General features: G+C 37.5%; 1 protein-coding gene and 1 long non-coding RNA gene across 2 annotated transcripts in view; one reads left to right on the top strand and one right to left on the bottom strand.

Annotated features, from left to right (window-relative positions):
- Positions 1-21227, top strand: part of NR5A2 (nuclear receptor subfamily 5 group A member 2) — a 95375-nt gene that overhangs the window by 32537 nt on the left and 41611 nt on the right. The gene's annotated exons all lie outside the window — the stretch shown is intronic.
- Positions 10364-21227, bottom strand: part of LOC115611971 — a 63139-nt gene continuing 52275 nt past the window's right edge. Inside the window, exons 10-15 of the long non-coding RNA XR_003992806.1 lie at positions 19895-20087; positions 18018-18176; positions 13141-13289; positions 12693-12757; positions 11430-11573; positions 10364-11001 (exon numbers count right to left, since the gene is read on the bottom strand). This is a non-coding gene — a long non-coding RNA (uncharacterized LOC115611971). The remainder of the gene's footprint in view (positions 11002-11429; positions 11574-12692; positions 12758-13140; positions 13290-18017; positions 18177-19894; positions 20088-21227) is intronic.

Below are 21227 nucleotides of genomic sequence, written 5' to 3'. Positions count from 1 at the left end.
TTGTATTTCTCATTTCATCGTCATGCCAGGGATACTGTGACAGTTGTGGGGTTTTTTTTAATTTATGAAATAGACAAAATTAAATGTCCATACCAGACGTACCGTTAGGTTATGGGGAGTGAAAGAGAAGCACTGCATTAGGCCTTGTTCTTTTGTCTGCACCCAGCAGAGACGTCCTGAATGTACAAAACAGCTGGGAAACTTCCTATGTAGCACACAGCTTGAAAAATGAATTCAAGATTTAAAAAAAAAAAAAAAATCTATCTGATTAGACTTTATTTCAAATGACTGTTGTTCTGGTCCTGTAGTATATCTCCTTGTAAAATATGAATCAGTACAGATTTGTGTTATCTGTCTGCATTACATCATTTTTAATACTAACTCTACTCTCTTTTTAACCGTCATGACAGCTGAATCCCTATAAATGTTTTAGACTTCGAAGACTTCTCATTGCAATACCAGAAACATGTGCTCATACAAAGTTTTAGTATTACTCAGCATTTCAAAAATTATTGGATTAAACCAGACCAATTTGCAAAAGTGACTATCATTTTCAATGATACTGCTTTTTATATGTTAATTTTTTCTGCTGAATGATGTTTTGCTGCCTCTTCTTGTCGATTTAAATGCCTTTTTCAAAAAAGCAATGCTTCAGGAGGAGTCAAATTTTGACATTCATGTTACAGGAAAGATTTCCAAAGAGATAAGAGGAAAAAGAGATTACTGAAATTATCAGGAGCACGGCCCACCCGTTAGCAAGCGGAGCAGGCAGTATTTGAAAGAGAGGAAACCCTTGGCCGCTGTGTAGCGCGGCTGTGTACACCAGAGTTAGAGTGCTCTGAATCTCATCTTTTGATCTTGGGCGATATTTTTCTCTGTTATGTCACAGAGGTCACCTGGCTCATGTGTGACAAACTGCCTGCATAAGTCACAGTGCCAGTGGCAGAGATTTGTAACCATGTCCCTGGTCCATTGCCTTTGAATTATTTCGCAGGCCCTCTGCTTTACATTTACACTCTGTCGGAAGATGAACAGGGGAAGGGAGTAAAATCAAGGGCAGGGTCTCATCCTGAAGGACAAGGGGAAACAGGTGGAAGGTTAATGGCCCTGGAGCGTATCCACAAGCCTCTCAGGCTTGATATATGGGCCTCAGGCCTAAAACGGGCATTGGCTTTCAAAGATATATTATTTCATTTGAGGAGAGACATTCTGGAGTTCCTGCATTTGTCTGCTGATAGATGATCCTCTGTCCACAATTGGTTATGGCGTGTGAGTTTTCCTTGGGCCTGCTCCCGTACATAAAAATTTTGCTGAGCTCTCCAACCTTTCGCATGCCTGTGAGAATGGGACGTGTGCGGGCCTTTTGGCAGGCGGCTGGATTTTTGTTGCTGCTATTTTTGTAGTTCCTTTTGAAGCGCCAGGCAAATGGGGGATGAAAGGCGCTTCTGTTCATTCATACGTGGCTGGGCAGGGGCAGCCTCGCAGGGATGAAAATGGGAGAGAAGAAGATGTCAGGGATCCATCATGCATACATGTGTCTGCAGCCCAGGCGGAAGTCACTCCGTCTAATTCCATATTTTATACCAGCACATGCCTGCAGACAGATAAAAATGGGGAAATGATTTGCATAATTTTTACGACCTCTCTGCTGCTAGTGTATTTTGGTTCTGATAGGTTTTTTCATGTGCTCCAGCTTGTGGGGAAAAAAACGGACAGATTACATTTATTGGGGCCCTAATCAGAACAGTTACCTCAAGCACCCCATAAAAATGAGACACTACTGCCTACATCTTAGCAAAGCACCAGAAGACCCAGAACCAAATCATGCTTTCACAAGCATCAAAAAAATGTCTAACTGGCTCAAATGAGTAGGGTTAGATACAGAGGTTTAATTCTGTCAAGTGCAATAGGATTGCACTGCAGGCAGGGCAGAGCGTTGGTAGGATCTGGCCCGAGCTTCGTTTGCTGTGCCTGGCTGGAGGAGGCATCGAGGCATGCACAGAGGAGCCTGGTGGCAAAGGTCTTGCTCCAGAGAGGGCGCAAGTCCTGGATTCACTGCCACACTGGCATTCCCACAGCATCTTCTGTCATTGCACAACTGTCATAAATCATGGGAAAGTCTGTTTAAAAAACAATTAAAACCCCTTAATATATATTATGGTTTAATGTAGCCTACTTAACAGCTTGTTAAGTTGTTATCTTAATTTTAAAAATATACTTGTAGTAACTGTTACAGTATTGAGTTCTTAAGACCTATTACTCTATGACAGCACAATTTAAGGAGAATAAGATGTATATTTTTACTATACAAAGCATATTCATTTAGATTTGTTTTAATAACAAATAACTTCAGTTTCAGGGGATAGATTTTGCCTGAAAGAATTCACATTAATTATGCTTAAGTATCTCCCAGTTCTACCTTTTTTTATTTTTCCTATGCTACTAAAAAAGCAAAGTAAGCACAATATATATGTCATAAGTTTCAATATAGTTTGTTTGCTTTGCTTTTGTTAGAGTAAAATTTGTAGTTATATAAATAGATTAGTAGCTTAGTGGATTCAATTTAAACCTAACTCATGTCTCAATCTGAACTTTTAATTGAACCGTTATATTAGTACTGTGTTATTTGAGTAATTAGGATCTGGTATTACTGTCACTGAACTCAACTGCTAAACTCTCAGCACTCTAGTGTGTGGAAGGATCAGGCTCATTCTGCATTTCAGTCAGTTTCTGCAGAAAATGTCCTGTTGTAATGCAATTATTCTCTCTTCCTTCAGTGTCCTGCAGAGTTTAAGTTAGACAAGTGAGCTGAAGACCTGAGAGACATATTTAGTGTCTCCTGCAGCAGTAGGAAGGAAATCTGAGGACTTGCTAAAAGGAAAGATTTAGAAGCAGAAATTCTACAGAGAGAACTGAACAGAGTGTTAGCAGGCAGGAGGATCTGCTTTTCCACTTGTTGCTTTGATAACAGATAAAAGGCTGTCATGAACTGCAGGCTACCAGCTGGGAGCAGATAGAATAATCCTGACAGAGGGCTGGCCTCAAACTACACAGGCATTCTTTTAAATCTTTGAGACTGTAGGAAAGTTGGTTTTCCTCTACCATTGTCATCATTATTCATGATGATGTTTTCGACTCCAGTTTAACATGTTGGTCTAGTAAATCTACTTAAAAATACTTTTCTGCTTGAAACAAGCAAATACCACATCGACAAAGACATTTCAGCTATTTCATCCAACTGCTTAAAGATTCCCAAAATAAATTCCAGAGAACTGGCTCAGACATAAAATTCCCGTGCCGTAAGAAATTTCTCTTGGTTGATTGTAAAGGTATATTGCGCCCGATGTGCAGATAATCACAGAAACAATTTGTAATGTATGTCTTCCTTGTAATCAACACACTTGATAAATGAAACCTAGAGGATATGTTACTTGTAAGAGAATAGCAACAGAATGTCATTTGTTAGAAAACAAGCTGAAGTGACCTCTGTATGGTACAAACAAGTGCAAACAGAATGACAGACAAAGCCCAGCACACCCATGCATGTCTAGCTTCGCTGGTGTGCATCATGCCACCAAGGTCATGTTACCAACATGCTTAGGCACATGCAGGATTGGGCCAACAGCATTTGTTAGCATGTGCACAGATGCTTGATGAGCTGTGTTGTTTTAACCTGCGTTATTACAAAGAAAGAAAAATAGTACTTAAAGATCTGTTTGTCATGCTATACAGTTCATTTTAATGATATATTTAGGGGCCTAGCTTACTTTGTATTCTTATGTGCAATTACCCATATAAAAAAACACCACTCATTAGTGTTCTGTTCCACTGACTTAATTATACTCCTTAATTAAATCTTGACTAACTGGGGGTCACTGCAGTGTCAGTGGGATTTGTCATTGTTTGTCAGCAGGTGTCTGGTCACATCTATTTCTGGTTTCCCTGTTGCTGTATTCTGTTTAAGAGCCTGGTCTCTCCTAAATGCAAAGGACAATTATGCATTACCTTTTTCTCGCAAATTAAATAAAACACCAGTGAATCCGTTCTAGCACTCTCCCAATCTTGACATACAGGAGTTGGGGAATGTAGCAAATATAAACCTTTTCAAAACATAGTTCATTATCTCTTCATTACCTCACTTGTGCCCCTTTTTGAAGGCTTATTTTTCCTACACTCAAAAGCCATTGTCTTATTAATTTATCAGATAATCTTGTGTTCAACAGGCGTAAAAATATATTGCAAATATCAATCCAGGGATACTTCTCCTTTCCCTTACTCCTAAACATGAAATGAATTTGAAACATGACCGGCAAGAACAAGCTAAATCAATATTACATGCATAACAAATACTACATGGCATGTGCTGCTATTGCTCTGTTGCTCAGAGTCAGAAGACCGAGGCTCCTGGTACAGTGTTTCCTGAATAATTCAGTGGGAGTTCTGCCTGTGCAATAAGTGCATAATAGTACCATTTCTTTCTAGTTCAAATTTGCATGTTTTGGGTTTGTTATTTTAAAAAGTTACTTAGGGGAAATATAATTCCCGTGTTTACGCATTTAATAGGCACCTAATGTTCATCTGAATAATTGATTAGTCAAGTCAGGCTTTCCTAATTAGCTATTGGCTTTCCCGTATAAGCCCACAAAACACTTGTCAATCTACAGACATTTTTAATTTATTAATATATATCTTATCAAAAGAGCTGCAGTAGTTACCTAGAAAGCATTTATTATTTATCCTGTCAAGGCTGAGGAAGCATTTCGATTCAAGACATGTATTTTCAATCTGTTGTAACTTTCCCAGAAGATTACCTTTTTGTTCTGAAAGTTTTCATGAACATTCTCGGCCTGTAATTTCCACTTGCTTACAGTGGAAATTGGAAAGAAGTTTGTTTTGAAAAAAAAAAACCCCGCAGCCATTCGTGAGTTACACAGAAGCTAGTGACATGATTTGTTGATTATAAATACTGTGTATCACTTATTTGTACTCGGAAACCTAAAACCCATCTAAATAGATGCCCCTAGCAGATACCCCTAATGCAGCCATAGATTCTGTGACCAGACGGATGCAGCTAGCATGTGCATTGATAGCATGTGCGACAGTGATAGTGCAGATACGAGTTGTGAAGCTGTGTGGTAAACTGCAGAGTTATAAGATAAATTGCATTATCATTAAATTCATCAGCTCATTTAAACTCTGCCACTAATCCATTTTTGCTTTCTCATACTCCTGACCAGTTTTCAAGTGGTTGTTGTTAAAGGAAAAAACACAGCCCTTACTCCAGAAACTGCATTTTGAGCCCATGATATGAAGTTCATAAAGCAAGACATTTGATAGCAAAATCCAGAATTAAAATTGTTCAATCATTACTAGAAGTAAGTTAAAGACTGAACATCTGATAAAACAATGGGACTAGAAATTTTGTGGTTTATTTTGTCAGCAAAGAAATTTCACATTTCCATTGGGAGGCAGCATTTACTTCTAGCACTTGTTGAGTGTGAAACACCAAAATTAAAAAAAGATATTATTATTTATGGAAAAGATATGTTAGTTCTATATATGCTATAAGTTTACTTTCCCTTGCCCCTGTTCAGAAGAATCACCTTGATTTTAGTGAAAATATATAAGCGTCTGCTTCCCATCACTGAGATCAGGAGAAATGCTTCGATGGATATGTAAAGTTCTTTCCTGAATCAAAGCCCTTCTGAAGCCTGTACTGTTGGATGTGTATGAAATTCCTTGCTTTATAAGTGGAAAGATACAAATATGATATCAGAATTCTAAAACCCTTTTAAATCTAAAACACTTCTATTGTAGAATAGCTGGTTTAGTTTGTTTGGAAAGAACATGATGTAAAAACCACATCATAGCGGTAGAAGAAATGTATGCCCATTTTGGTGGTGTGATTTATTTAATTGTGGTTCACCATTATGAATTATGTGGTCTCACAAAATTCACACAAGTCCTTGAGCAACACTACAGCATGCTGTGTACCATACACATGTATGTATTATACATACTTACTCAGTTTCTGCTTAAAGATAGAAGAAATGTTAGAATTCTTCTCTTTAAAAGAAGTTTGATAACATATCTCCCATTGAATAATGCAAATACATTTCTAAGGGTGTCATTATAAAGTCCCTCCTCCACAACACACGTATCGTCTACTAATATAAAATTCCTTTATCTGTTTTTGTATCTATTGCAAAATAATAAAAGTTAGATGCTACATTGCAAAGAACACAATATCTGTGTAGGATTCAGAGCCAAGCTTGCAGCTGCTGTTCTCATTTTCTATATAATATTTTCTGCAGTATCAAAATTTCAATCAATGTTATACTAATATAAGGATTTTCTATTGGGATATTTTTAAGCATAGGAGGTTCTACCTGGAAAGTATTTATAATTTAGGCTGGTGTGCTAATTAAGGATTCGAACTGTGTGAGCATTAAAATGTTCACATTCTCACTATTAACATACAAAGTTCTCACCAGTGCCCCTATCTATTAACCTAAGGGCTCGGAAACATTTCCCAGTGGTATTGTATGGCTAGCTCCGTTCTTCCATTTAGACTTTGAAAGAGCATTGTTTTAAAAACTGTTTTACAACTGGAAATAGATGTATCTGCTAAAGAGATTCATATTTTCATGATTAGACAGGTGATCTGATCACAAAGCGGAAGAGAGTTCATATACATAAACAATGAATTAAAAACCCTGAATAGGATTGTTAAGTCTGTTTTTCTAGGTTACAGCTAAATGAGAGCCATTATGTGGGCTTTCAGATAAATTCACAAAGCTCTTATCTGTATAAACCTGATAGATCTGCCATTATTCTTAGTGACTAACAGAAGTTATATCATTTAGTTTCATTAAAAATACATTAATATTTTTTTAGTAACCTTCTTCTAATTCATTGATTCAATTATACAATGAACAATAAAAATGTTTGGTATAATAAAAACACAGTATTAAAATGTGTTATATACATAAATATTTCATTGCAATGAGATTATTCAGTGTTTTAAAAATATTAACAATATTAATATTATGCTCTTAGACAACACACTGCATGTTTTCTTCAGCATATCTGTAACTATATATAAAAAAACTTAGTCTTTAAAATGACAGGCCTGAAATGGCTGCATGTAGTATTACTTGTGGTCATGGACAGATTTCCTGTAAAGTTGGTGACACTCACTAGCATAGGTTGATTATGGGACAGGAAACTTTTTATAGATGTATGCACAAATTGCTCCTAAATATTGTGAAGGCAGGCTCCTCTAATGAGATCAATTTACCCCAAAGTTGCTGGCCTTTGGCCTAAATGAAAACAGACTAAGACTCCCAGGTTGGACCTTGAGCTGCTGCAAGTCTTGGGAACATTTTGCTTGGCGGGTGGTGTGCTCAGTACATGGCAGCATTGCGAGCAACTTCCACAGCAGTGGCAGCTGCTGCGATCCCACTTACACCAGCTAAATAATTCAGATCACCAGGACGCCAGTATAGGTCTTGATCTGGCAGTTCACATGAACTGATTGGAGTAATTCACCCAAGACTTTAATCGATTTTGACAAATGTAGTACTTTTTATCATTTGGCATACAGTTATTTTTATTAATTTTTGTGTCAGGAGAGCAAAATACGATTGGTTGCATTATACATGTTACCTCAAATACCAGTAGCCAAGCACGGCTGAACAGGTTTCTCTGTGAGACATTTGATGTTGCTGGTTGCTGTGAAAAGCTGGTGCAATTTCTGCAAGCACTCCTAGACTAGAGGAGAAGAAAGCACTTCATATTTTCATCAGTCATCCTGTTACAGATTTACTTTTAATTCTTTCAGCAAAGCAGATTATTAAAAGCAATGACCTGAGGTCTTCATTCAGATATCAGACTTGCAATCCTGTATAATGTGCGCCGCAGGGCAGAGGTCACACTGACGAGTCTGTTAATGTAGTCACTCTGGGATAAGATCAATCTCCATACTTCACCATATTGATCTAATAGCTCATTGGCACTTCCCTCTTTGAATTGATTAGCTCATGTGTGAAAAGAGATTGATGGGTTTCTGACCCTGAGGAGTCTGTCAGGGGCACACCCATGGCAGGGGAAGTGGATGTTTTCACTGCTTCATTTGGGTGGCTCATTATGTGGATGTCTCACGGGGAATAAGGGTCATAACATTGTTTTATGAATTATTTACAACAAAATAGCAGGGTTTTGCTTCATTTGATGCTCTACCTTTACTGAATCCATTCTAAACAGAGCATGAAGAAATACACATGAATGGCCAAATGTACCAAATATTTGCGTAGAGGGAACCACCGCATATAAGTGACCTTAAAAAAGCAATTTTACTAATATAAGGTAATCATAATAGATATGAGGGTAGGAATAGACTTCATGGGTCATCTAGTCCATTCCCCTTATGCAATGACAGAATATTGATGATATCTAGAAATGAATTACATTTTAATTGCATGTTCTGGATAAGTACTTACAGTGAATCTACTTCAGACATTTCATGGAACTTCACAGTGCACATTGCACCGTAGAAAGAAGAAATTTGCATGCAACATGTGAGCTAGAAAATAAACTATGCACATTTCTCAGTTGTTAAAAGTACCCTAAAAAAAAAAAACCAGATTCAACTCCATTTATCAAATAGTCACATATTTGCACAATGCACATATTTGACACAGTAGATTGGATTCTGGTGCTGTGTCTGCTCATGCAAGAGGAAATGTAAAAGAAGCTGTTGCTAGAAGCTGAATTTAGAAGTTGGCTTATGTTAGGTTGCACTTAAAAAATGTGTGCATTATCAGAGCCTTCACAGATGTAAAGTAATAAAACTAACGACTGGCTCCTTGAAGTCTTCTGTTGAAGCCCGGGAGTTTTTGTATTTCTGTCTGCATATGAATTTTAGAATCAGTCTCAAAGATACTTATAATGAAATAATTTCTTATAGATTGTCCAAGCTCAGGATATTGTATAATGCCATGTGTTACATAGCAAGTCAGGTTATATGTGTTACATAGCAAGTCAGGTTATATGTTTATACCATGGTACAAAAAACAGTAAGCAAAATATTCTCATGGTGGTGTTAAACTGATGCTTATATTTATGTAAGGAGACAGTGTGTTTCACTAATATCTTGTATTATTTAACTGGACATTCTGGGTTTATTTAGGAGGCTGGCAGTTTAAACTGAAAAACAGATAATTTTATTTACAGAGAAGTGTCCATGTATGCTCTATGCAGTCAAGCAACCCTTTTCAACTAGTAGATTTATGGTAGCATAAACAGGTACTGCATAAAAACATAGTAATATGCAGTCCCTTCCCTAAAGACCTTATGTTCTAGAAGAAACAGACCCTCAGGCAGATTAGTTAAAAAAAGAGCCAAGGAGAGAATTCAATCCATTACCTGTTAGTGAAATGATGCTGAATATTTGTATAATCTTACATTCATTTATAAGTATAAATCATTCAAGCTATTTTATGTACCAGGAAAATTGCCCTGGTATAGACTTATGTAACCATATTACCAAAGTTTCAATACACCTCAGAAAAACTTACCAGAGGCAGAGTCATGGTGCAGTTTGATAAGTCTGGGATAAATCTGAGATCCATAAATAAGTCTTCTTACATTTTGGTATTGAAGTAATATTTTAGTCATGGTAAATTTTAAAAAATAAAACTCATATTAAACATAATTACAAACCAAAATAACTAATACTCAGATGTAGATTAATAGTAGATTGCCAGACACTTGAACACAAGGTGTACAAAAAATGATTGTTTGAAGAAAATGTTGCCATTTTATTAGAAGCTCTTGCCCAATGACCAAGTTTGTGCATGTGGGTGAACACTAAGGAATCAGAGCAACCTGATTTTGTTGCTCATCACCTCTGCTGTATTCAGAAATGAGCTAAGAAAAAACTAATTAGATGTACAGAATGTGTCACTTTTTCCTAAGTTCACAGCTAATCTTCTATCGTATACAGATATATAGGAATCCAATTTAGAGACCGAAATTTTGATACCTGCGTTCAGCTGTGACACCAGAGAAAACCAGAGGCTGAGCTGTCACAGTCCAGAGTAATTTTTACCTGTGAGGTTCCTGCTCAGTCTGTGTTTTGTACTGCAAAAGTTCCTCTCACCAACATAAAAAGCAGCCCAAATGAGAAGTTTCTTCAAGAATATTTTTAAACATTAATATTAATCTTAACTGCAGAGCTAATGTCTGTGTGGGACCTGGGCAGAGTTCTTACAACTTTATTTTAATGATACTTCAGAGATTTCCAAATTAGAATACAGGAAACAGGAAGTGGGAATAAATGAAACAAAGCCAAATGAAAGGATAAATGGAAAAAACATTTTAATACACAGTTGCCTATTCCTTAAACATTCATTCAATCAACACTTCCTGTGATTTTTTTAATAGCATATCTCTGTTTGCTCTTTTACACTTGACTTTGTCAGGAAAGGAGCTAATTTTTTTGAAGATTATGTTCATAGTTGAAAGGATTTAGCTAGATGGTGGTTGCTGCATGCTGAGAGCCTCCTGCAACGCTTTTAAGATGTAAAGAGAAGTACTAAGTCTTTTGGATTATTCCCATATACAGTAACTCACTAGATCATGCATCACTGGTTCTCACTATCTCTCCACAACCTTCTTGCATGACTTTGACTTCCTTTGGTGGTGTTTTTAAGCAATTTTTTCTATCGCGTTGTGTAGATACTGGTTTAAATCATGACAACCCCCATTCATAATGCTGAATTTTCTTTCACTTTCTCCCTTACCATTGGGTCTTCTTTCTCATTTAATCTTTGTCCCAGTGACTCACTGTTACTGCTGCAGCCCTTGGGATGCAAGACAACTTTCTGTATTTTTTCTTCGCCAGAATACCATCTCTTTTCACAACTTGACTGAAGATACTGTTTCTCATGTTTTCTTACCACTTTTGCTGTGGCTTGGGTTTGGGTTTTTTTTTCTGTTCTATTACAAAACAGAGGAAAACACAGTGGAATACATTTGTATAGTGAGTGTAGAGTTTTACAGTAATGCCAGCCTCTATTGCCAAAGGTGCATTACAGGTGACTTTGTCCTGTTCAGCACACTATAGATCCCAGTCTTGAGACTTCAGATCCATATATTTCAGTGATTCAAGTATGATCAGAGGAAATATCTGCCCTTACATAGTTGGATGTTTGTCAAAACTATTAAGATGATTATGAAAAGTAAAATATAAACCAATGTATTTTAATTCCCAAAAAAGACTGCAATGCTGTGCAATCAAAAGATAAAGAACATTTAAAATACAAAACTGCTGATTTGGCGATACCTAGAAATGGTATGGAACATCCAATGTGTTAGATTTTCGTGTGGTTTGTCAGTGTCCAACCCTGGCTATCAGTAATACTTACTTGGAAAATTATTCTTTCATTGACACCATTGTAAAGGAGTAACTCCTTTTTAGTTGTGGCATCAGATTATTTGCATTTTCCCATTGGTATAGCTGCGAATATAGTCCAATGCTGTATACACAGACCAACCTTTGTAGGTGTAATCTGTTAAAAGAGTAAGGTTATACTTTTCTTATGGTTTGCCCTTTTCCCAAACTCCACACCCCCTTGAATAGCTGTACTGGAAATAAACACAAATCCTACTAAACAGAAGAGTAACAACATAGTGTAATTTAAACAAGAGCCAATATAAGTACCTCTAGTGTTAATACATGCAAAAACCAGTGTTCTGGGGCATGCAGCCCTTGAAAGAACAGGACCCTAAGTGTGTTGAAAGATTACTCTGCCTGCCTGTTACCATATTAAAGAGCCTTTCCAAAATTAGCATGTCTCTTGTGTCACAAGTTAAAAATACTTTCCATATTATACTTAGTTGATTGAGTTTTAACAGAATATTTATTTTGTGGAAAATAAATTTAGTTCTTACTAGGACTTTGGTTTTAATATTAACAATCCACCCCTGTGTGTTGTATTGATCTCTGTCAAAATTTGACGTTGCTGTTTTCTATGAAATTTTACAAATTAGATCTAATGGAGGAGGTAAAGTTTACCTATAGACTCTTAGAATAAGTGTCAGCTGGAAAAATGGTGTAGCTGTAAGAAAAATGAAATCATAATTTATCCAATAAATCACCAAACAGGAAAGGAACATTGCGTATTAGAAATCCTTTCATATAATACTAAAATATGTGTGACTTAGAGAAGACCACAGAGACTTCAGTTAAAGGCTGCTGTACAACAGAGTGAAACTACTTATTCAGTATATTTTAAATAAATTCACCAGCAGTACCATAAAATTTACTAGACTCAGTCTTGTCTTCTGATTCCCTGGAGGATGTCATTCTGCATCCTAAAAAACAGATCAGACCTAACAAGTCTAACAAGGAATTGAGTGGGCCTAATTTTGATTTTGTTCATGTGGAAGTCAAAGCAGTTGTGTTCACGCAAGTTAAGAGTTAAGAATATGGCCCGGCACACTTTTGCAGTTAGTTTGTTGGCATCAGAAAAAACAGGTGTATTTCCAGAATAATTCAAGGGAACCGAACAGCTTTAATACTAAAATTGCTACACAAACTACATAGCATTATCTGATTTTTTATTTTTAAATTCTAGGCCCAACTACACATAAACTTATGCTGTACTAACATCAGTAGAGATACTCACAGGAGTAGGATTTTGAAGTACAATTCTATGGGTTCAGTCCTGAAGAAGGCACCTCCTTCTTCACCCTGCGAAACAGGTGCTAAGAAGAATTAATTTCCTCTTTACTTCTCTTTGCATTCACTTTGACAGGGAAGAAACAATGCATTGTAAGCAAAATTTTCAGTTGGGACTAAAAAGAAATCTTTTTCTTATTTTCAGTTAAAATAACCCACCCAAAAAAGAACCTAAGGAAAACACATTTATAATTCATCAGAAATAATGCTGACTGCGAAATATTAAGTCATTTTCATGCAGTTTGCACAGATATAAATGTGAGGAAAAGGAGAAAAAATAGGAGTGTTACATGTTTGATTTGACACACTATATAATAGCCATATATATACACACACAGAGTTTATTGCAACAGCTCTTTCATCTAATCTTTGAAGAACTGAGATTTGTCATTTACTTTCTCCTTAATGGATGGGGAATACTCTCTGGAGCCCAAAGATCCATAAAAGAGAGGTCTTATTCTTTAGCAGGATCACCATCTGCTGCTTGCCCATACTCCCTTCAGCAATCTGAGGCCTCTAGACTCATGCTTCTTGTGTTATTTTCCTGCAAGAAAACAGGATGAGTGTGAACTAATGCTCAAGACTGCTTTTATTTAAAGTATTTTGACATAATGGAAGATTAGCACTGAAACTGGGAAAAGGTTGGCCACTGCTGCTTTGACCCCTCTTCTACAGTGATCTTCCACATAGCTGTCCAGTGGCATGCAAGGGGAAAACCTGTTACAAAGCCATCTTTCTCCCCGTGTGCGTTTGCTAAGCAGGAAGCACAACACCCCACTCAGAGCATGGGCAACACATATTCACATTTTGGAACGGTGGGGATTTTTAAAGCTACGATGTTGCTTTGTGCTATAAATTCCTTATTTATGTCCTATAAAAAACTGAAAAGTGGCTTGATATTCCAAGTACTAATGGCTGCATGAGCAGGAACTTAATGAAGCATTTTAGTCCTCTTTTCCTCTCTCAGTTCTCTGCTGTTGAATACAGGGTGAGCATATTAGTCTTTCTTTCAGCGTGGTACACAGCAGTTAGTTTCTTTTATCTGGATACTGATTCACACAAGGCATATAGGAACTTAGTATCTTGGGTAGATGAACTCCCCGTTGAAATAAGCTGACAGTGACTGATGGATTCAGAAGTCATTGAAGGAAGAGGTATACACACATACATACACAGGCATACATCAAAATAATTGCACCCTTGTAACAACCTCTTTACATGCTGAAAAGGAGCAGGAAAAGGCAAACACTGAAGTATTTCTATATTTTCTTTCATTTTTAAATCATGAAAGAAAGCAAAATGCTACCAAACTTGGAAAGATCTTATACTCACTTCACATTAGAGCTAGATGGCAACAGGGCTGTCATCAAACCCAACATGGGCTTTTAAAGACCACTCCCTGCCTTTGTCTAGAAATTGTATATAACACACAGGTTTCTAGTTTACTAGAGCTGGAACAATCATAGTTAATATTAAATCATTTTTTCTTGAACTTTGTATCATTTTATTAGTGAGGTTATAGGTAGCAATCACATTTTATTAGGGCATTCACTGATTCTGAAAGTTACGTGCCTTTACTTTTAAAACTGCATTGGCTGTTAGGTGCAGCTTTTTGATAGCAACCTTGCACAGGAGGTTTCCCACTATTAGCAGCAACCCATCTGGAGAGTCCAAATCCTTCTCTACCTATGTAATGATTTGGAAACCACATATGCATTCAGGAGTAAAAATTAGGCTCTGGAGTGCACTTGTCTTATAAAAGTGCATTTGATTTGGGGCTATTTGCTTCACTATAGCATAAGAAAATGGAGTAACAACTCAAGCTATATGTCTGCAATGACTTGTGAGTGATCTCCTAACTACATTTGAAAGAAAGTTCAAGCATCCCTTGAACCTGTATGCTTCAGGCTGAACAATTCAGACAGATGTTTAATCACTTCATATTCACTAGGAAATAGCTATTCAATGGCCGTAGAATTTAAAAGTGGCACTATGAGATGAATGCTTCGTGTTATTTCTATATTGGCATTCCCTTTTAGAAGCATAAGTAAAAACAATTCAGCTGAATCCAACACAGTGTTATCACATAAGTTTCCATTATCATTTTGGGGTTTTTTTTAATCATTAGATACCCTTTTAAATTTTTAGTAGCAGGAAAGCCCAAAGCTGTAGTGTAAGTTGATGCAAATGAAAAGAGATGAAAAAGGATTCTCCAGCTTCTCAGAAAGGGAGGTGTACACTAGGCGAAAGGTGAGTGCATTGTTTAACTGAATCTGCAGCAATAATTATAAGGAAAATATTTAACTTAGAGCAACTCAAAAACCCTATGACCCTGAAACTTTTAACAGGTAATTCATCAAGCGTCAGGCTGAAAATACCTCTTCAGAAGAAAAATTGTAATAAATCTGCAGTTGTTGGTTACAGTATGCTAAATATTGTGAAACACTTTCCTAAAAGAAAGACACAGTTTTGATAAGATTAAGGTGCATTTCAGCAAAGTATACACATTATTCTTCATTTTACTGTTTGGCAATTTCAGTGTTCTTTTTCAGAGAAAACAAAAGTTTATAATGATTAACATTCTGTGCTGTGGGAAGCATACACTCTACAACAATACTACTCTTGTGTCCCACTAGTCTTTCTCATCTATAACATAAGCACAAATAGTTTTTCAGATGAGTAACCAGCATTTCTGAGATAAGTCCTTCCTTTAACTACAATTGATAATGCGTGATTGTGTACTTCAGTGTTGACAGAGGCCTCGGCGAGCCTGACAAACTTCCACTGAGCCCCGTACCAAAAGCTCAGGGCCCACCTCAGTGGGACTCTAGGGTTAGCAGGCAAATGTGACATTTTCATCCCCGTCCCAGACCCCGGTTTTGTCCTGCCAAGATATAGTGTGTTGCCACAGTACTCAGGATTAGACCTTTACACTTCAAATTGAATCTGTTTCCTCCACTCCTGGAAATAACCTATATGGCTTGCATTGTACCTGTAAGATAAATGATGCAAACTAATAATTGCATCTAAATGTATTCTCATGCATGCCTGTTTTCTAATCCTTGTTAGCAGAGAACTCAGAAAAGTGATTTAAACTCATTTTATAATTCCAGCTGGCAGTGGAGGAATTTGGGCATGCAGCCAGGGAATTCTGTGTTCAAACCTGTGTTCAGATATTTAGCAGTATGAAGTTCCCTGTTCAGATAAGCAATACCACGTGAATCTTTCACAGTGAACACAAAGAAGTGTCACAGTTCTAGCAGGCTCCATGGTTCTATTAAACCCCTGGGAAAAAAGGTCAATGGACTCAGTGGAGGGGGTACATCTTTGTCTCTCTATTTTCACAAATCTGATTTATTAAAGGTTTTAAATGGGGAACACTAGTTTGTAGTGAAATTGAAGAGTAAGCTGATATAGGGAGCACAGTGACCCTCCCAGGCTTGGGGCATAGACTCTCGTACTGCACTGTGACCCACCTTCATCCATTCCTATCCCAAGACACATGAACTCCTCCTGACCCAGCCATATGGTAGTTCTGCTCTGGTGCTTTACTGAGAAGACCTGGGATGGCCAATGGCAGAGACAACAAGGGGAGTGTGCAGGCTGCAGCCAGACCTTCCCCAGTGCTGCAGCACATAGGCTGTGCAAGCAGGGATTCCCTCCTGGGTGGGGGAGAAAGAGAGAAAGTGCACCACAGGTTTCTTTCACAGCGGTCAAAGTACTGAAATATCATCAATTAATACTGATACTCTGCACATTTCTACCACGAGGTTACTAAAGATATGTTTCTAGGTCAACATGGGAAGGGCAAAATCTTAAAACCTTATCAGAATATAGTGCAGTGCATCCTGCCATCTGCCTGTACATAAAACACCCGTCAGTGGATATTGCATGGGCAAAGTGACTGCACAGTGTCTCATTCGCCATGCTGATCTGTTTATGTATCAGCACTCCTGATGCTGGGAGACTCTTTTTGCATAATGAGTTATGCTCTTATATTAGTTTATTCTGGCTAGGCTGGTAGTTGGCAGCACAGTGGGGTGGTGATGGGTGATCGCATCAATGACCATTTGTCTTCCAGCTTATGACAAGGGGAATATGGTACAAGTAGTCCAAACGGCATGAGGTACAAGGTTATGAATGACTCCAAATTCTGACATGCTTCTTTTGTCCTTGCTGTAAGCATAGGTAAATAGGATGATGGTACAGGAAATAAGATTTACCTATTGCCATGTATTAACACTATCAGAAAGCTATCCCTTGCTCCGTCTTTGTATCCATACTGTTTGAGAAAGTAGACAATGCACATGCCTGGTATTTCTCCTCTGGGATTTCATCTCTGTGATTTCTCCTGCCTGTGGCTAGTGACAACTGACATCCTCTGCTTCTCCAAATAAAAAGTACTTGCTCCTTCTCTGTGCCAGCAGCATCACTTACTGTCACACAAACCCTTTAAGTCTGTATCTCATCCAATCTCATCATCCTCACCTTCAAGGTTTTTACCTGGCATTCAACTCCCTTTATGTCTTCTCTCACTGCACTGCCTCCCCATTCGCTTCCTTCAAAGCCTCCTCCTAAGCACAATCTTTGCTTCCCTTGTCACTTAGCAGTTTTACAAGTGTGATGTTTTACTCTTTTCACAGTCATAACATTATTACTCTTTCATGCCACCCTGCATGCTGGAAATGATCTCCTATTTCTTTTGAGTCACACACCCTCTCTTAGCATGCTCCAGATCTTAAAAGACATTTCTTCAGCAACAGTTTCCAGTTATGCTATCCCCACTGGTGTGTCTTCATCTGAATGCCACTGGCCAGAGAGGACCTAAATTTAACCATCTAGGCACAGTATTCAGTCATGTTTTTGCTTGAGGCTAGGTAGCTGTCAAATGAGTATCTCATTTGACAACTTGCTTAGGTAAAACACGGGTTACATTATCCTTATGTCAACTTTCTGTTACAGCAGGGAGCAGCTGCAAGTTTGGGTAACGTTCTTGCAGCAACTGGTTGTTGACTGTATGATGGTTAACTTTTAGTTAAAGCATTCTCTATAGTTGAGACAAAGGGCACTTTTTTCTTGTTGTTAAAACATTGATAATACTGATAAAGACCTCCACAAACTGAAAAACCTCAAAGTTTAGCCAACAGTTCAAGTTTATGAGCTTGTTCTAATTGAATGTATACCACAGGTGAAAATTATATTGATTATAGGTAAGACCCAGGCTGGAGCTAAGTTGTCTTCGTGACAGAATCTTACCTTTTCTGCTGCTTACCTTGTTAATGGTGGATTGGAATGCTTTGACTTTGGAGTTAGAAAACTGAAGTCCGCAGGGTGCTTTTTCTGCAGAGGACCTTCCTCTTCAGAACTCACTCTCCACTTCAGCCACCAAAACTTAAGCCTCTTTGCCTTCAGGATCAGTTTAAGTCACATCCTTGTTTTGGTGAAAGGATGATTTTTTTAGTTTTGCCAGATAATTTGCTTCTGCAACTCATTTATTGACATGCCACGGAAACACAAAGGTGTGCCTGTTCTGGCTGAAGTTACACACGTTGTAAGGTTTACCAGCTCATTCTAACAGAAGAAGTGATGTGTTACCATTTTTGTTCTTTATGATCTACATTGTTTTCTATTTTTCATTTCATTTATATTAGCAGAGATAAAGTATGTGTTTTTCCTCATCTACATGCCTTTCAGAAGTAGGCTGGAATTGATCACTTGCCCTACAATTTAGTAACCCATGACCCTCCTTAAAGTCATCTTTATTTCTTCCTAGTGCAAACTGGGAAGCATTCTGCTGCCCCACCAGCTTTTGTAAAATGGCAAAAGCAGCTGGATCTAATAGTCTTCTGAAGGCAACACTGTGTTTCGGATGTGTATTGTGCTTTTTATGCTATCCGTTTTACAGGCTTTCAGTGGTTAAATTACAGTGAATGCAGAGGAGCAGATTTTGTGAACCACTAGCAGATGTTCGCTGTTGCTAGTTTTATGAGTCTTGTCAAACAGCAGGAACAGACTATGTGCAAAATATTTTTTCTATGATTTTGCCATCTCATACTGTTCTCACAGCATTGGCTCGGTAATGATATGATAAAGCTTGGGAGGTAAGCTTTGATTGCAGACTAGCTGCTGTTGGGGCCTTCAGAAAGCCTGACCTGTAAAGTGCTGTTTGTTTTCAAAAGCCTATGGCTGAGGCAGATGGGTTAGCTGGAAATATGTCATTTATAATATAATCAAATGCTTGACCTCTTATTCAGGTATTAGTTGTTATGACATGGATGCTGAATGTTTAAACTGTCTCACAGTTTGTTTCATTCAGATGGAAGCTGTGACAGCTTTGCGTGAAATGCTAATTTTGGATGAAATTATCATATTAGAATGATTTATTTGATTTTTGTAACACCTTGTTGTACAAAGGAGAAAATTATCACAGAACAGTTTCATGTAAAAAGCAAGAGTATTAGAATCTATAAGTTTCAAATATTTTCTTCAAATAATGCCTTATTTTAAACCTGTCCCAAGTTTGGTTGACACACTATCAATATGGAAATTTACTGTCCTTTCTTGAGCTAACAAGTCACTTCGTTGAAATGGTTTTGTAGTTAAATACATGCTGTGGCGAGAGAAAGAGATCTTTAATACAGAATCAGCCTTGCTCTGTGATCTGAACAGAAATGAATTATCATGGGCACAGACAGCATAGGGATGGAGCAAGGCTTGAGTCTGTGATAGCACTAGCTTTATTTTGACGTAGTAACATATCCATCTACAGAGTCCACACCTCTTTCTTTCCTCCATCTCTATTGCCAATGGATATGTAGCTTATAGGAGTTATCTGAGCATACATGTATTAAAGGTGACTGTAGGCAGCTGTGATAGAAGATTATTCTTTATACGGGGAAGCCAAAGCATGCAAAGCATTTAAAGTATCAGAATTGAGAGTGTTTGCACAATACTAATTCAGCCTTTTTGTGTCTCTGCATTAAAAGCTGTTACTAAAAAATGCAGATTTTTTTTTCTTTTTTTTTTAAGAGCAAAGGTGGGGATTTTAAAATAAAACTAAAACAAAACCAAACCCCATGAAAATTATATCATCCTGTAGGTAAAGCAGTAGTGGAGGGAACAAGTTGTACAGTTTTCCAGCACAGATACCTGTTGCAGTCATGGAGCAGGCAAAAGCAAGAACTGAGGGTCCTAGTGCAGGCTGTGCAGGAGGGTGTGATCTGCTGCACACAGGTTCTTCTGCCCTTTTCTCCCCACCAGCTTTTCGCCCTTTCTCTCCTGATTTCGTTTGCTTGCATAGTCCAGCAAGAGGGAGTAATTTGAGACAGTTACCTAAGGGAAACTGGGACAAGAACAGTTGAGAGAAGATTGTGAGTGGAGAGAAGTTAACATGAATGAAGGAGGCAAAAAGAGACTTCAGTGTTTAAGATGTTAAAGTCTGAGCTATATGGCAGGTGACTGGAAAGATGGAGACAATACTAGGTAACTTTCAGAGGTGACACTACAAAAATCTGTTAGTAACAAACATTACTTCCTTCTCTACCACACAACCAGAAAACAAGCTTGAAAGAACAAAGTTCAAAAATTCGTTAGGTCATAGCTGATAAAATTTGACAATGTCTATTGCATTATCTAATTCAGCTCATGCAAGTCTGCGTTATAATGCGGTTTCCTCTGCATTATGAAATCTAGTTCTAAAGCAATTGAAATTAGAAACCCCTGAAAAATCAATCTTAATAGTTCCATGTCCCAGAAATTTAATTTCTCCACTTTAAATACTCTCTTTGCTAATTTATTATTTAATTTTATACATTTTAATTTATAGCATTTTTAATCTGTTCAGCAGTTGCTATCTATGTGGGTTCTTAGAGGCTTTTAACTATATACATGCTATTAACACATCTGCACCAGACACTTAATTGTAGAAAGGCTAATGTACGCATCTCTTAACTCTTTCAGGACACATCTGAAGTCAAAGATATTGTTTGATTTTAGGAAGAAATCAGTAAGTTCAGTAAGGTCCAGAGGACACTGATGCTTAAATGGTGACTTAAATTCATAGTCTGCCTTCCATGGAAATGGTAGAAAAAAATATCACAAATTAGTGGAAATCTTAATTATTTTTCAGTCTTTAAAGGGAATAAAACTGGAGACAACCTAGTTGCAATAGCAGTCAGTTTAGTTATATACTTTGTTGTTCTATAATATGTGCCAAATAATGTATCCCAAATAACATTGCACAAAAACTTAATGTAGGTTGCTTGTGCTGAGTGCCCTGTATGTTCCTTCTATAACCAAATGCAGTCAGTGATATGTATTATTGCTCACTACTGCTTTACCCCACTGGTGACACCTGAAGATGCCCAGCTTCTGTTTATGAAGAAGTTCTCTTCTTTTTTCATAGCATCACAACCATCTCTCTTCACTTTTTCCTTTGAAAGGGACCCATCTCTGGCATGGACTTGTTGCAGCAATAATGCTC

This window comes from Strigops habroptila, chromosome 8 (genome assembly GCF_004027225.2).
Source record: "Strigops habroptila isolate Jane chromosome 8, bStrHab1.2.pri, whole genome shotgun sequence".
NCBI classification, from domain to species: Eukaryota; Metazoa; Chordata; class Aves; order Psittaciformes; family Psittacidae; genus Strigops; species Strigops habroptila.
The sequence above is the reverse complement of the archived record's forward strand: the minus strand, read 5'-3'. Positions and strand labels throughout refer to the sequence as shown.